This window comes from Podarcis melisellensis (genome assembly GCF_964234715.1).
Source record: "Podarcis melisellensis genome assembly, chromosome: Z".
Lineage (NCBI taxonomy): Eukaryota > Metazoa > Chordata > Lepidosauria > Squamata > Lacertidae > Podarcis > Podarcis melisellensis.
Genome location: NC_138547.1, coordinates 37,533,674 through 37,547,759, shown reverse-complemented (window position 1 = coordinate 37,547,759; position 14,086 = coordinate 37,533,674). Strand labels below are relative to the sequence as shown.

At 41.6% G+C, this 14,086-nt stretch overlaps 1 long non-coding RNA gene across 1 annotated transcript; it reads left to right on the top strand.

Annotated features, from left to right (window-relative positions):
* The first annotated feature begins 1,480 nt into the window (after positions 1-1,480).
* Positions 1,481-13,428, top strand: LOC309362183. The gene is made up of 3 exons (XR_014164849.1): positions 1,481-1,704; positions 2,524-2,640; positions 13,118-13,428. It is a non-coding gene; the product is annotated as an uncharacterized lncRNA (long non-coding RNA).
* Positions 13,429-14,086: the final 658 nt, after the last annotated feature.

Below are 14,086 nucleotides of genomic sequence, written 5' to 3'. Positions count from 1 at the left end.
GTCATACTGAAGTAATGAGGGTGTCTGCAAATCAGGCATTTTGCTACATGAGACAGGTGTAAAAATGAGCCCTATCGGATTTTGTCACTTTTCTATCTATAATGTATGCTACAGTCTTTTCGCTTACATCTAATGCAACTTTTTAAAAGTGTACCGTAGACTACTTATGGATTCTGCACTGTGGTGGCAATGCATATGACAATGTTCTTGTGCGCCTCTGTCTTCTCCTATATATCTAGGCAGTTTTCAACGATATGAGCTCAACCGTGATTTGAGTTTATCTTCTAGCCTCAGAGGACAGAGCTGTGATCTAGTAACTATGCTCAGGTATCATCACCTTCAGCATTAGATAGGATAGTACGAAGGCTGCTGTTGTAGCTCTTGCAAAAAACCCTTTCCCTGGTCACTTGAATGTGTCACAACATTAGACTTTTGTTCCTTAGATAGTCAGGAGGGCTGCCAAGAACAACTGTGACTGGCTACTTACTACTGCCCAGTTTCCTTGATATGACAGAGCCTAATCAACAGAGGCACTAGGCTAAAATACTGCTACATCCACCTATTATTCCCTGCTATCTAAGCACTAAGACACTAAGACTCCAAGACCCATTCTCCCTTATGCTGGGAACATCTTCCAAAAATCCAGGTGTCCCTCAACCTTTCTCTCTGCCTGCAACCCACATTCCTTCCATGTCTATTTTTTTATATTAAAATGAAACCCAAAGATATGAAGCCTCACAGTCTGCAGATTCATTCCCTGTTATCCTTCTGTTTATTGTAAAGCAGTCTTCAGCAACCCAGCACTCTCCAGATTCTTTTTGGGATGCAGCTCCTATTAGCCCAAGAGTCTAGAATGTCTGAAGGGCATCAGGTTGGCAAATCATTAGATAGGTAGGTAAAGAACAATCTACATATTATATTGAGCTGTATATAACCTGCCCTGGGACTGAACAGTAAAGGGCAGGCTAGCAGCCAGTAAGAGCAATACAAGGAAATAAGATTCTGAACTAATCACACACACATACACACACCAATCCTGGCCACCTGGGAGCCTGGGAGCCAGGCAGGGGCTGTGAATAGGGAAGGCGATCTTTGCTTTTGCTCTTCCCAGCCTCTGCCTGGCAGCCTAGAAACCAGGTGGGAGTGGGGCCAAACAAGTATGCTTGCCACCCCTGCCCAGCACTCACTGAGTGGTGTCATGTGGCACATCACATGACGAGTCACATGACCATGTCCCCTCAATGTGGGGGAGGCAACTTGGTGCCCCTGCTAGTGGGAATAACATGTCAGACCTCTTTTGTCAAATCTTTGCATTCTAAATTCCAATTTTTTTTCCCTTCCTGAAACTTGAGTGAACTGGGGGGCAGAGAAAATCTAGAAGCCATTTGGAAGGGAAAGAAGCAAGGCAATCTAAACTAATCATATATATATATATATATATATATATATATATATATATATATATAACCATGTAAAAAAGAGCAATGCAGTTAATTTCAAAATTTCCAATTTTATGCCCACTAATACTATGACGTTGAATTGTTTCTTAATCTGGTCTGTTTTCATATTTGTATTTTTGCAAGAAGGTGATGAGGAAAAATACTGAGCATGTTTTAGTCTTTTCATCTTGAACTCTTCCTTGCCTGATGGAGGATAGAAAAGGGTGGGTGGCTGGCTGTGTAGAAACTGCCCTGGTGTACAAAGGTAAAATTTATGTTGGTTGTTCAACCCACTTTTGCCTTTGGCTCCATCCACACTGGCATGTGATGCTCAGTTTTCCAGGTTGAAAAATCTCTGATCTATATCAATGTGGTTGCTGCTGCTGCTGCTTTTATACAGGCAGTTAATATTGTTATAATGTATTTTTGGGGTGAGGAGTTGGCTATATGTTGAGACCCTAATAACCCCAGGATCCAGCAAGTGTTAAAATACAAACTAGGCTAGCTTCCCGCTCAGCTGAGAGTCTGGGTGATGGGTCATTAAGGGAACAAAGGAAGGGATTCTGGGCAAGACCATAAATGGATGGGGGCTCCTACCTCAACTCACAGGTAGTTAGAAAGACAAAATGGCAGGAGTGAGAGTTGGAGTGATGTGAACTAGAATCAAGCAGCAAACTTAGAAGACAGAGTCAGAGTGCTGTTTGATTCCCATTTGAATCAAAGATTGCGGCTATGAAGGAAGGAAGGCCCTCTTGGGTGTTAATGCGCTGAATTGCTCCTTCATAGGCTAAGGTTGTATATATGTGTAGATAAACCATCTATCATAAAGACACCACAGCCTCTTCTGTGTCTCATTTCCAAAGGAAATAAGAACCCTGAACAAGCACCTGGAACCCCTGGGATCTTGCACCACTCAGAGATTTGGGGGGAGGCATGCAACAATATAGTTCAGAGGCACCGTGTCTTGCCATATGCACTATAAACAATTAATGGTGTCAGAAGAGACCCTGTAGTCTATTGCCATGTTGGAGAAACAAACGGTTTGCCCAGATGATGGAAATTAATGACCATGATGGTTTGACAGGATTAACAACCAGAGAGGAGAGGAGGAAATGCTTTATCGCAAATGCAATGGCCAATAAAGCATCGTCCAGCTCAGCAAAACTGGAAAGGTGAAGTGAAGGCTATTGGTTCAGCTGTCGTAAGTTTTAAGAAAGCAGACATCTTTGCAGTGAGAGCTGTTCGTGTGTTTCCCCCACCCCATGGATTATCAGAGACTTAATTAGTCTCTGGACTCAGCTGTACAGCTGCAAATAAAATGTTTTAAGTGTGTTTAAAGTGCAATATACAATGTGACACTAGATGACGATGGTGAACCTTATGGAAATTGTTTTATATATATATAGAGAGAGAGAGAGAGAGAGAGAGAGAACACTTTTTAAAACAGCATTTTCAGAACATTTTTATATGTGTGTAGAATCCACCTCTTCTCTGCTGCTAAGTAATTCCCCCTTGTTCTGTTTCTTTACTAACTCTAGTCATGCGCAAGCACACTCTCCTAGTTGTGGAAAGGGATGGGGAAGATTCTGTCTAAAATAATCCAGGCTGCAAACCTATTGACCTTGTTGAGCCAGAAAGAATTCCAGAACATAGGCCATACTTGCTGTAATGTTTCCACAACTAGACACTTTGGGCAAGTGGAAGAGTCTATTCAGACGTGAGAATTTTTGTATTAGTTTTTTTGTGATTATAATGCTAGTACTTCTACCCTGGAGCCTAACGTTCCTTTTACACTGCATTATCTGTTATGAAACAGTGGCCTTTTGATCCAAATACCATGTGTATCATTCTAAATTTTAAATATCATGCTGATTTAAAATGGTGGAAAAGAGCTGCATACCACCCCAAATTTTCTCACATGAAATTGCAATGAAAATCCCCACAATTATGCAGCAAATGACACCACCACTTCCAGAAATCAAAGCTGGCCAATTTATTTGGGCACCTGAGGCAGAAAACCCTACAAACACACCTTCCCCTCACAGACTGTAAAAATAAAACTGCAACAATGGAAATGCCTAAACATTTGCTTCCTTTTCATGACACTGAAAACCAGTTTTATTAAGGTCTGTCTAAAATAGGCCAGCCCAGTTCATAGCTTCCCATGCATTCTTAGGTCACACCCACACCATATGCTTAAAGCACTATTATATCTCTTTAACAGTCATGGAGAATCCTGGTAGCCTATCCCACCATTAACAAACCACAGTTTCCAGAATTCTTCGTGATTGGGGGCCTTTGTTAAGGCTGAAAAGTAATGGGCTCCTCAGTTCCATCAGCATCTCACATAGTAGTATATTAGCCCCAGACAGAAGAGCGAGACAGAAGTCGAGAGGCCTTGAGGGCTGGCAGCTGTGGAGAAGGATGTTCTCCCATTGAGATTATAGATCTTTTGGCTTGCTGTACTGCCACTCCTGTGGACTTCAGAGCCTCTTGGAGTGTGGAGAGGGCTTTCAGCAGCCAGTGAGAGGGCTTGGGAAAAAGGAAGTTGGGCAGAGCTGGAATCATGAAGGCAGACAGGTTGTTGATTGTTGAGAACCAGGCATCACCTCTGTAAGTGGTGCATTTAGGGCAGTGCAACCAGTTCTGCCACACTAGTTGTTGGGCCTAGGGAGTGCTGCAGGGCATCACAGCTATGATGTAGTGAACTGAGCGGAACAGAAGGGTGAGAAGTAATGGAGTGCCAAATTTTGGCCTCGCACAGGGCACTGCTGAAATTTGAAAGACCAAAATCTGCCTCTGATCAAATGCACCAACCTAGGCAGAGATTGTGTTTGCATGAGTGGCAGTCTCACTAAGGTGAGAGAGAGTCTTGTGAGTGAGGCCACCCACCCCATCTTTAAACAGCTTGATGGGACGGACGTGACAACTGTTGGGACATCTTCATTGCTTTTGTTCAATTCTGAGTCTCTTGTCTTGTGTGTGCACCTTGGAATCACACTTGGATCTGTGCTTTTTTGTTCAGCCCGTATAGAGGTCTCTTCCTTACTCTCAAGTGTAAGTGTCTTGGACAGGAGCATGACATTGTTTTTTTTAAAAAACAAATAAACCACATGAACAAATAATTTTATCAAATAAACACATAACAAATAAACCACACCACAGGCCCCCCATATTTGCCGGTCATCCTAGCCTCTCCCCCACATGGGAGAGTGGGAGAACAAGTAAGAGAAATTTGGTTTGGCTTTAGTTATAATGCAGATCGACATAACTGGTTGTCTCTTAAAATAATATGGAAACTTGAAATTCAGCTGTTCTTCAAAATTCCACTTTTCTTAATTTGGTGATGCAGTTCTTTCACTTAATAAAAGTGTGCATATTAGGAAAAAGTGTGCATAACAATGTACATATTAATTAAGATAAACATCCAAAACAATTATATGAGGGAGATACCCATATGAGAGGTTTCATATGAGAACTATGAGGGAGGCAGTTGCATGCAAAATTAGTGTAATAAGCACCCACTAAGATACTCAAGAATTTTCAGAAGTTTTCTTTTTTAAAGTCACACACCTGATGCAGAAATGTGGCCAGCTGAATATAAGATGGCATAAATGCTTAACTAAGAGAATCTGAAATTGACAGATTCATCCATCCTCATCTCCTCATATCTGTAATGGTGGGTTGTGGAAACCACTTTAATTCTGCAAGCTATTCTGAAGTACTGTCAGAGTGGAAAGTATACATTCCTGGCTCCAGCAAAGCTTTCAGAAGTGGAACCAAACAGCTCCACTCATCCTTATCTGTCTGCAGAGCTCTAGATTTTTGATTCTCAGTAAATCAGTGTTCATGCCAGTATGTTCTCGACCTTGCCTTTGTACCAGCGCATCGTGGTTACTTCAAGTGTTAGCTGCGTGACTGAGCTCTGAAGTGACTGATGGGATAAAAATCTCGGTTCAGCGAATCTTGAGAGAATGTGAATACAATGATGATGGCTTAACATTCTAGCTTTCACAGGGAGTAGGAGAGTGGTGGTTGGAAGGCTCATAGTACATTGTGAATCATTCCGTCTCCTCCAACATAGCAACAAGCCTCATTCATCCTGAATTTGCCTGACTGCTCGACCTGTGTCACAATAGAAAGCAAGTTTCTGAATGCTTGGAACAAATCCCCAAGTTGAGATTGCCTGTGTTTTTGTCATCCAAGAGTGGTTTTTCATTAATTTGAATATAATAGCAGTGATGAAGAGATGTGCTCAGGTTTGCAGTGTTTTATACCACAGAAGTTTGGGCTGCAATCTTATTGTCACTTCCTTAGGAGCAGGCCTTATTGAACAAAATGGGACTTATTTCTGTGTGTACACAGGGCTAGGTACTGCAGCTCATAACAATGGGGGGGGGCGCTCCTTCCTCCATCACACATCTTGCTTGAGGCCATGTGTCTGACTTTACAGAGGACAGTTCTTCATTTGAAAGCGTCCTCTAGTTGAAAGACTGTGTGGTCCAGAGATATAGAACCCTAAGAAGGGGGAACAAGGGAGGGTCTTGAAGTGGCCCATCAATAGTTGGCACCTGAGTAATAGACTCTGTAGGCACTCAAGACACCTAGTCACAGCCATCTTCACTATGGTGAGTTATAGTGTGTTTCTGTTATTTATATTTAAATGAGAGTAATGACTTTTATTTACCCTGTTTATTTCCACTACTGTGTATAACTTGGCAAGTGCAAACTTTATGCAAATCTGTGACCCCTCTCCGGTGATACCTAAAGGGGCACATTTCTCTTCTGTTTCTTTTCTCCAGTTCAGACTGTGCTTTCTTCTGGACTTAACACCTGCTATTCCCTTCTTAAGCATTGTCTCCATCCCACTCCTGAAATCAGATCCTGGGATGGCAGGAAGCATCAGAAATGCTTCATAAGACCATAAAAAAACAAGAAGTCCTGGTGGATCAGGCCAATGGCCCATCTAGTCCAGCATCCTGTTCTCACAGTGACCAACCTGATGCATATGGGAAGCTCACAAGAAGGAATCAAGCAGAAGAGCAGCTCTCTGAACTTGAGATTTCCAGAAAGTGGAAATTCCTCTTACAGTGGAGGTAGAACATAGCCATTGTGACTAGTAGCCTTTGCTAGTCTTATCCTTCATTAATCATTAATCATCCTCTGCCCCTTCCTATTGCTTAAAGTACTGTATTTTTCGCTCTATAAGACGCACCAGACCACAAGATGCACCTAGTTTTTGGAGGAGGAAAACAAGAAAAGAAATATTCTGAATCTCAGAAGCCAGAACAGCAAGAGGGATCTCTGCGCAGTGAAAGCAGCAATCCCTCTTGCTGTTCTGGCTTCTGGGATCGCTGCGCAGCCTGCATTCGCTCCATAAGACGCACACACATTTCTCCTTACTTTTTAGGAGGGAAAAAATGAGTCCTATAGAGCAAAAAATACGGTAGGTTCCTAGTTCTTGCTTTTTTCCTCTCTCAAGTGGGAGGAGACTTGAGAACAATGCAGCAGTCAATGTTCTGCTCTTTTTAACTTGTATTTTTTTTAAAAAAAATAATAATAATCACAAAGCCATATGCAAAATTAGCTGTGGTGACTGTATGCAACCTGTATTTTTCAGATGAAGTAGACTTTTGTGGACCAACGGAGCATAAATGTGGGACAGAGCTATCCCCCTCCATTTCTGCTTGCGATCTTCCCACAGACGTGTGGCTAGCCAATGTGGGTAGGATGATAGGGCTAGATAGACTTTTGGCCTGAAACAGCAGGGTCTCCTCTTATGCTAAGTGCTGGAGAGGAGGAGGCAGAATCCTGCATTGTGAGAATCAGCCCTTGGCTAAATGAAATGTGAAGCTTCCTTTAGTGGAAGGCCGCTCATTAAATAAAATAAATATGGAGCCATTGATTCAGTTAGCGAGCGTTTGAAATGGGTCCTTCATCAGGATGATTTTACAGTGCCATACTCTTAGCACATTTGCTTTGATGGACTGGATTCCCCTTTATTTTTATCGCCTCATTTTTGTGCTTTTGTTTATCCATAATATAGCGCTCCTGGAATTAAAAGCATTGTTTATGGCTCTTTTTTTGCACCACGGTTTTGCTAACATGTCGCATCTTTTTGATGTACGGAGACCAGGATTCCTTTCCTGCTTTGTATTAAATATAAACAAAATAAATAAAACTATTAGAAATGCAGAACTCGTTTTATTGCTTTAGCTTGGGTATCTTGTACTTTAGGATACTGCACATTTGACATTAAGTCTTAGTATATGGCTCTTTGAGGGCTTTAATTATTGTCTCTTTCTGCCCCCCTCCTTTGTTCTACTGTGATAATGAAAGTTTGCAAGGAACAAATAACTTCCTTGTTGGATGAATGAATGCAAAACCTTACTCAGATCATTTTCTGCTCCCAACTGTATATACATGGAGATACATCATCCATCACCTGCTTTAACAAACCACTTTCCAAAACAGTTCCAGGGTTCATGTTAGGTGTGTTTTAGTTTTTATATTGTAGAGCATACTGTGATCCTCAAGTGTTATAGAAATTTAATAAATCATAATAATATAGGAAACACAGTGATCTTTGTGATAGATTCAGGTCTACGACTGTGCTCGATGCTGCTGCACTGTAAACTCTTAGCTTACATACATTTGAGTTTTGCATAATAAAAAGGTCACAAGCTGTAGCTCTTGAATTTTGCAGACTTCAGACTCCATTTTCCATTTCCCCTTTCTGCCAGTCTGAACCCATGTGTACATGAACCTGCCAATTGAGGCTTTTATCAGAATTCTCCAACATCTCTATGCATCATGTAATAACACTGTAACTAAGCAGTGCTTCTAGAAGTAGTCTACAACTGTAGATCCTAAGGCTGTGGCAGTGGCATCACTATGTGCTCTCAAGCAGTGCTTACCAGTGAAATGTAAACTTCCTTCCCTGCTTGCTGGCTCTAACAACTGGCTCCCCCCCCCCCCCAGTTGGAGAGTCATCTATCTCCAGAGAGTTTCCAAGATCCAATCTGGGTTAAACTTGAAATATACCTGAAAGCTCATCTCACACCTTATATGCAGCTTCCGTTTTCTTTTCAATGCCTACTGGAGACCTTCCTCTTCCAACTAGCCTTTTAAATTGAGATCTTTCCCAGTCTGAAAGTGTATTAGGATTTTTTTTTTTTTGTTCTTGTTGCTTCATCACTTATTGTTAGCCACTTTTTGCTCCTTTGGGGACAAAGATTTAAATTTTACAAACAAACAAACAAACAAACAAACAAACAATAAATAAATAAATAAATAAATAAAGGTTATAAATTATTGGCTCTTGAGACTTTGTCCTCTTTTAAATTGTAATATATTGAGCAGTGGCAGAGTTGTGTAGTAACCCCACCTGCCCCCAATCTCAGGGATTCAATCACATACCAGCAAATTCAGATTGCACAATTAATGCTGATTCAGTGCATTCTCTCCAACATTTCCTTCCAACATGAAAACAGGGACATCCTCTTCTGCATCAAGAAGTTTCTCCCGTGCTTGATCTCACTGCACACATAGAAGTCATATACACATCAACATTGGTCACCTTGAGCCAATGGCAACCTCTCCATCTGAACAACCTCACAAGATTGTTGTAAAGAAAGAAAATGTGTGAGGGCAGCGATCATGTACACCTTCCACAGATAAATAGAATGAAATAAAAATTTAGCAATACAGTGGTACCTCAGGTTACATACGCTTCAGGGTACATACGCTTCAGGTTACAGACTCTGCTACTCAGAAATAGTGTTTCAGGTTAAGGACTTTGCTTAAGGATGAGAACAGAAATTGTGCTCTGGCGGCGCGGCGGCAGCAGGAGGCCCCATTAGCTAAAGTGGTGCTTCAGGTTAAGAACAGTTTCAGGTTAAGTATGGACCTCCGGAACGAATTAAGTACTTAACCCGAGGTACCTTTTCAGTCCCTATTGGGAAAATGCGAAATTATTATTAATAATAATAATAATAATAATAATAATAATAATAATAATAGAAAATGTGAGAATGATCAGGAACATAAAAGGTAAAGGTAAAGGTATTCCTGATCATTAGGCACCCATCTCGCTTTATTGGCCAAGGGAGCCGGCGTACAGCTTCCGGGTCATGTGGCCAGCATGACAGTCGCTTCTGGTGAACCAGAGCAGCGCACGGAAATGCTGTTTACCTTCCTGCCGGAGTGGTACCTATTTATCTACTTGCACTTTGACGTGCTTTCGAACTGCTAGGTTGGCAGGAGCAGGGACCGAGCAACGGGAGCTCACCCCGTCACGGGGATTCAAACCGCTGACCTTCTAATTGGCAAGTCCTAGGCTCTGTGGTTTAACCCACAGCGCCACCCACGTCCCAGATCAGGAACATATGAGAGAGTAAATCCTGCTGAACTCAGTGGGACTTAGTTCTGAGTAAAAATACTTAGCATTACAGTGTAAGGCTGTATTGTCTTTACCCAGTTACCTGGGAGTAAGCTCCATTGAATACAGTGGGACTTACTTCTGAGGAGACAGTGTAAGGTTCCATTTACAATAAAGGAATCAACACTCCCTGCTTTTCCTAAGAAATGGCTGATTGCTGAAGCATTGTGATGAAATAATTTAAAGTGGATTGGTGACCTTTTGCTTCAAAATTATAGGAATGGCTTCATATGCCAGCTTCACCATTTCCTTCATTTAGTGCAGGTATTTTATTTTCAGGATAAACAGCAATCTGTTTTTGCACCTAAACACAGATCATTTGTTTGTTCTCCGAGGCATAGAGGAAAAAGGAAAAGCAGGACATTCTGGGATCAAATCAGAAGCCAGGATGGCTTCTGTAATTCCAGGACTGTCCCTGGAAAATTGGGACAATTGGAGGGTCTGTCAGTACTCTTCAACAACTAACCTGCTTCCACCTCTCCCCCAAATTGCACTTTGTTTCAATTACTCATCCAGATGACCTGGAATGTGTGGGATAGCAATTGCTCATCAAACTTGTGAAAACACATCAGGATAATGTTCAAAAAACAGCTTGCATAGAAGCCCCGTTTCATGTCCAATAAGCACAGGATGCCTTTGCCTGACGACACTGTGACCCATAGATTGCAGCAAAATACTCGGCAAGGTTTTGCCCAGTATAGTGGTACCTTGGGATGTGAACGGGATCCATTCTGGAGCACCGTTCGCATCCCCAACAGAACGTAAGACGCGACAGCACATCTGCGCATGTGCGGGTTGCGTTTCGCTGCTTCCGCACATTTTGACTGCACATGCGCGTGCGGCGAAACCTGGAAGTAACACACTCCGTTACTTCTGGGTCGCCATGGAGCGCAACCCAAAAGCGCTCAACCTGAAGCGTATTTATCCCAAGGTATGACTGTATCTTCTGTGTAATGGGAAAAAGCTGTCCCATGAGCCCTTGCTGAAGAGGAGAGGGGAAGCCTGTATAAGGCTGTTCCCGCTTGGGCTCACAGCCATTTTGCTTTGAGAGCTTCCCACCTGCCCTTGGGCTAGAGCCTTAACTGAGCAATTTTAGGTCACTGGTCGACAGGGCCAGAAATGATTCCCTCCCCCCCCCACCTCTCAACCCGATTGGCACTTTGTTGGGTTCTTTTTCGCCTTTCCCTCAGTAAAATTATGGCTTTCCGTGGTTAGGCAGAAGAACATTGTTTGTATGAGGGCGGAAATGATGCATTCCATCCACATGAGGCTTGTGGAATGATGACTTGATCCTGGGACCCAGTGCCATTCCAACCCTTGCCCTGACTGCTGCTCTCAATAAAGATTTGGCCTGGTTTTATCCCATCTCAGTTATACAGTCTGGTTATTTTGTTGCTCTCATGGGTCACATAATGTACCTGCCTGGGCAAGTGACCCTTCTTTCTCTTTCACTGGTGGGCTCTTTGAAATGCCTTTGTAATGCTATTCAGCAAGTCTCTTCAGCTATGGAGATATATAAAAACCCAAATAGAAGGTCATCTCTTCACTCTGCATGACAGCATATTTACCATGACATCATTAATCACCACACCAATTATGCAACATTGATTTCATGTTAGTAGAGTGCTAGTTCCTTACCCCAAATCAGACAGATACAATTACTACCCAGAAGGGCTTATGATCAGCATTAGAATTTAGCTCATAGGTTGGCAGTTTAGCACAGGCTTGGAGACAGAGGGCTTTGAAATAGTTGTTACCTAATCCTCTCCCATTATTATTTGCATGTGTCTCATTGACTCAAAAGTCTTATGACACTGATAAAGTATTAGGATGTAGAAACTGCAGTAAGATCTTCAGACCATTGAGTAATGGATGGTGGGTTTTTATGCTTGCAACCAGAAGGGCTTGCGGGATCCATTGTTGTTGATTATGTTTTTGTTAATTTTGTATACCGCCCTTCATCCGAATATCCCAAGGCAGTTCGCAATATAAAATACAGAATAAAACTACAAAGTACATAATAAAAACAAGAACCAAAACACAAGAAACCAATAGCCCCACCTGCTAGTCCCTCCGCAAAGGAATATGACATTAAAAAGTGTGAACATCTACAAATAGCAAGGATTTTCCTAAATAAATTAATATGAACAATAATTTCTGATCAGAAAGGATGCAACTACAGGGCATGCCCAACATCATATACCTCAAAGAGCCTTTATCAGCGTTACATCACTTGCCCCTGTTTGAATTAGCCAGTTGCCTCTTAAGACACTGTGGTGTCAACACCCAAAACCTACATTCCAAGCTTATCCTCCATATGTCAGAGCCTTGTGACCCTCAGCATTTTCTCCAAAGTATGCCCTACTGAGTTAAATGAGACTTACTCACTAGTAAGAGTGCTTACTAGTGTCCAGAAGCATACTGCATTGTTACATGATATATTTCCCCAGGTTAGACTGCAGTTGATCATAACTTGGCATCTGACCCCCTGTAAACTCACAATATAAACTGAATCTCAACACAGATATTTAGCTTACTTGCCTTACTATTGTTCTGAGAAGCACTTAGCATATTTTGGGTGATTAAAATGTCTGAAACAGAACCATTAATTATGTATTCATTTTATATGTGTACCAGAATGAATTTGCATTTGAACCTAATTTTTTTTTTCCTTAGGAAAAAAAAATTAAATGAAAATGCAATAACGTTGAGACAAATAACTCATAAAGGACACTAATGAGTGGTGGGAGATGGAGTGGAAAGGCTTTAAATGCGTCCCATTATTTAGTAGGATAATTAAGGACACAGTTCTACCATGGCATTTTATTACAGAAATAGATAAGATCCCATCGTATTGCAAGCAGGTGTTGTAATGAAGCAAATCGAGATCACTTTCCAAGAGGTTATTCTGGCCCAGAGAAGATTGCCAATTTACCTAATTCCACCTGTAGCAACTTCAACTTACGCTGGCAAAGTCAGTTGGCGGGGGAAGGAATCTTCCATCCTTAATCATTTCTGTTTCTGGCCGGTTTGGGGTTCATGGGGGATTTATTTATTTATTAATTTTATGAGGGATTTATTAATTTATTAAGTTTGTATACTGCCCTTCGTCTAAAGATCACAGGACAGTTCACAACATAAAAAAAAAATGCAAAATATGTTCTTATTTTTGAGGAATTCAAGCCCACATGGATTATAATTTTATTTGTATGTTATTGATTATATGTATGGTCTGCAGATCATTTGCAACAGATACCATGACATGCTACAAAACATGAAGCAAATAAGAAAACAAGAAGCAAGAAACAATGAAGAACTCACTTCAAACCAAAGAAAAACAGTTTAAAAAAAAGAAGGAATAATGGCTTGGAGCTGATCAGATTTGTATTACCACCCAGAAAAATGCATCCTCTCGCTTTTGGGGGTCCAGTCCTCAAATAACAAATAAATACCCAAATCTGTTTACAAATGTGTATTTTAGAATAAAATACATTTAGAAATGATTTTTAAAGTGCATTAAAATGTGTACTTAAATACTCATTTAAATATGAATTTCCAAGTGGAAAATAGATAGATGGGGAAATGGAATGGAGCAGATTTATGAATGAATGAATGAATGCAGCAGTAACACAGGCAGGCAGTTGACTGCCCCATTGATCCCTATCAGAGATGCACAACACTGCCCCATTGATTCCTATCAGAGATGCACAACACTGCCCCATTGATCCCTATCAGAGATGCACAACACTGCCCCATTGATTCCTATCAGAGATGCACAACACTGCCCCATTGATCCCTATCAGAGATGCACAACTTCAAGCCTGATTTTCAAGACGATAGAAAAAGATATTGCCTTTCCTCCAAGGAGCTCAGGGCAACGGTACAAGGTTTCTGCCCCTCATGGGCACTATGCTCCTACAACAGCCCTGCAAAGCAAGTTGGGATTATTGTGACAATGTCAACACCCCAATAGCAATGCACATGTTTTGTATGCTGAATGTGCCAAGTTCAATTCCTGGTGGCATTTCCTGTTTGAAGGAGCTCAGGTAGGAGGTGATGGGAACTGCTCTTTATGATGGAGGAAGGAGAATGGCCATGGCTCAGTAGTACAGCATCCGCTTTCCATACAGAAAGTCCAAGAGTAAATCTATGGCATCGCCAGGTAGGGCTGGGAGAGACACCTCTTTAAAACCCTGGATAGCCCCTG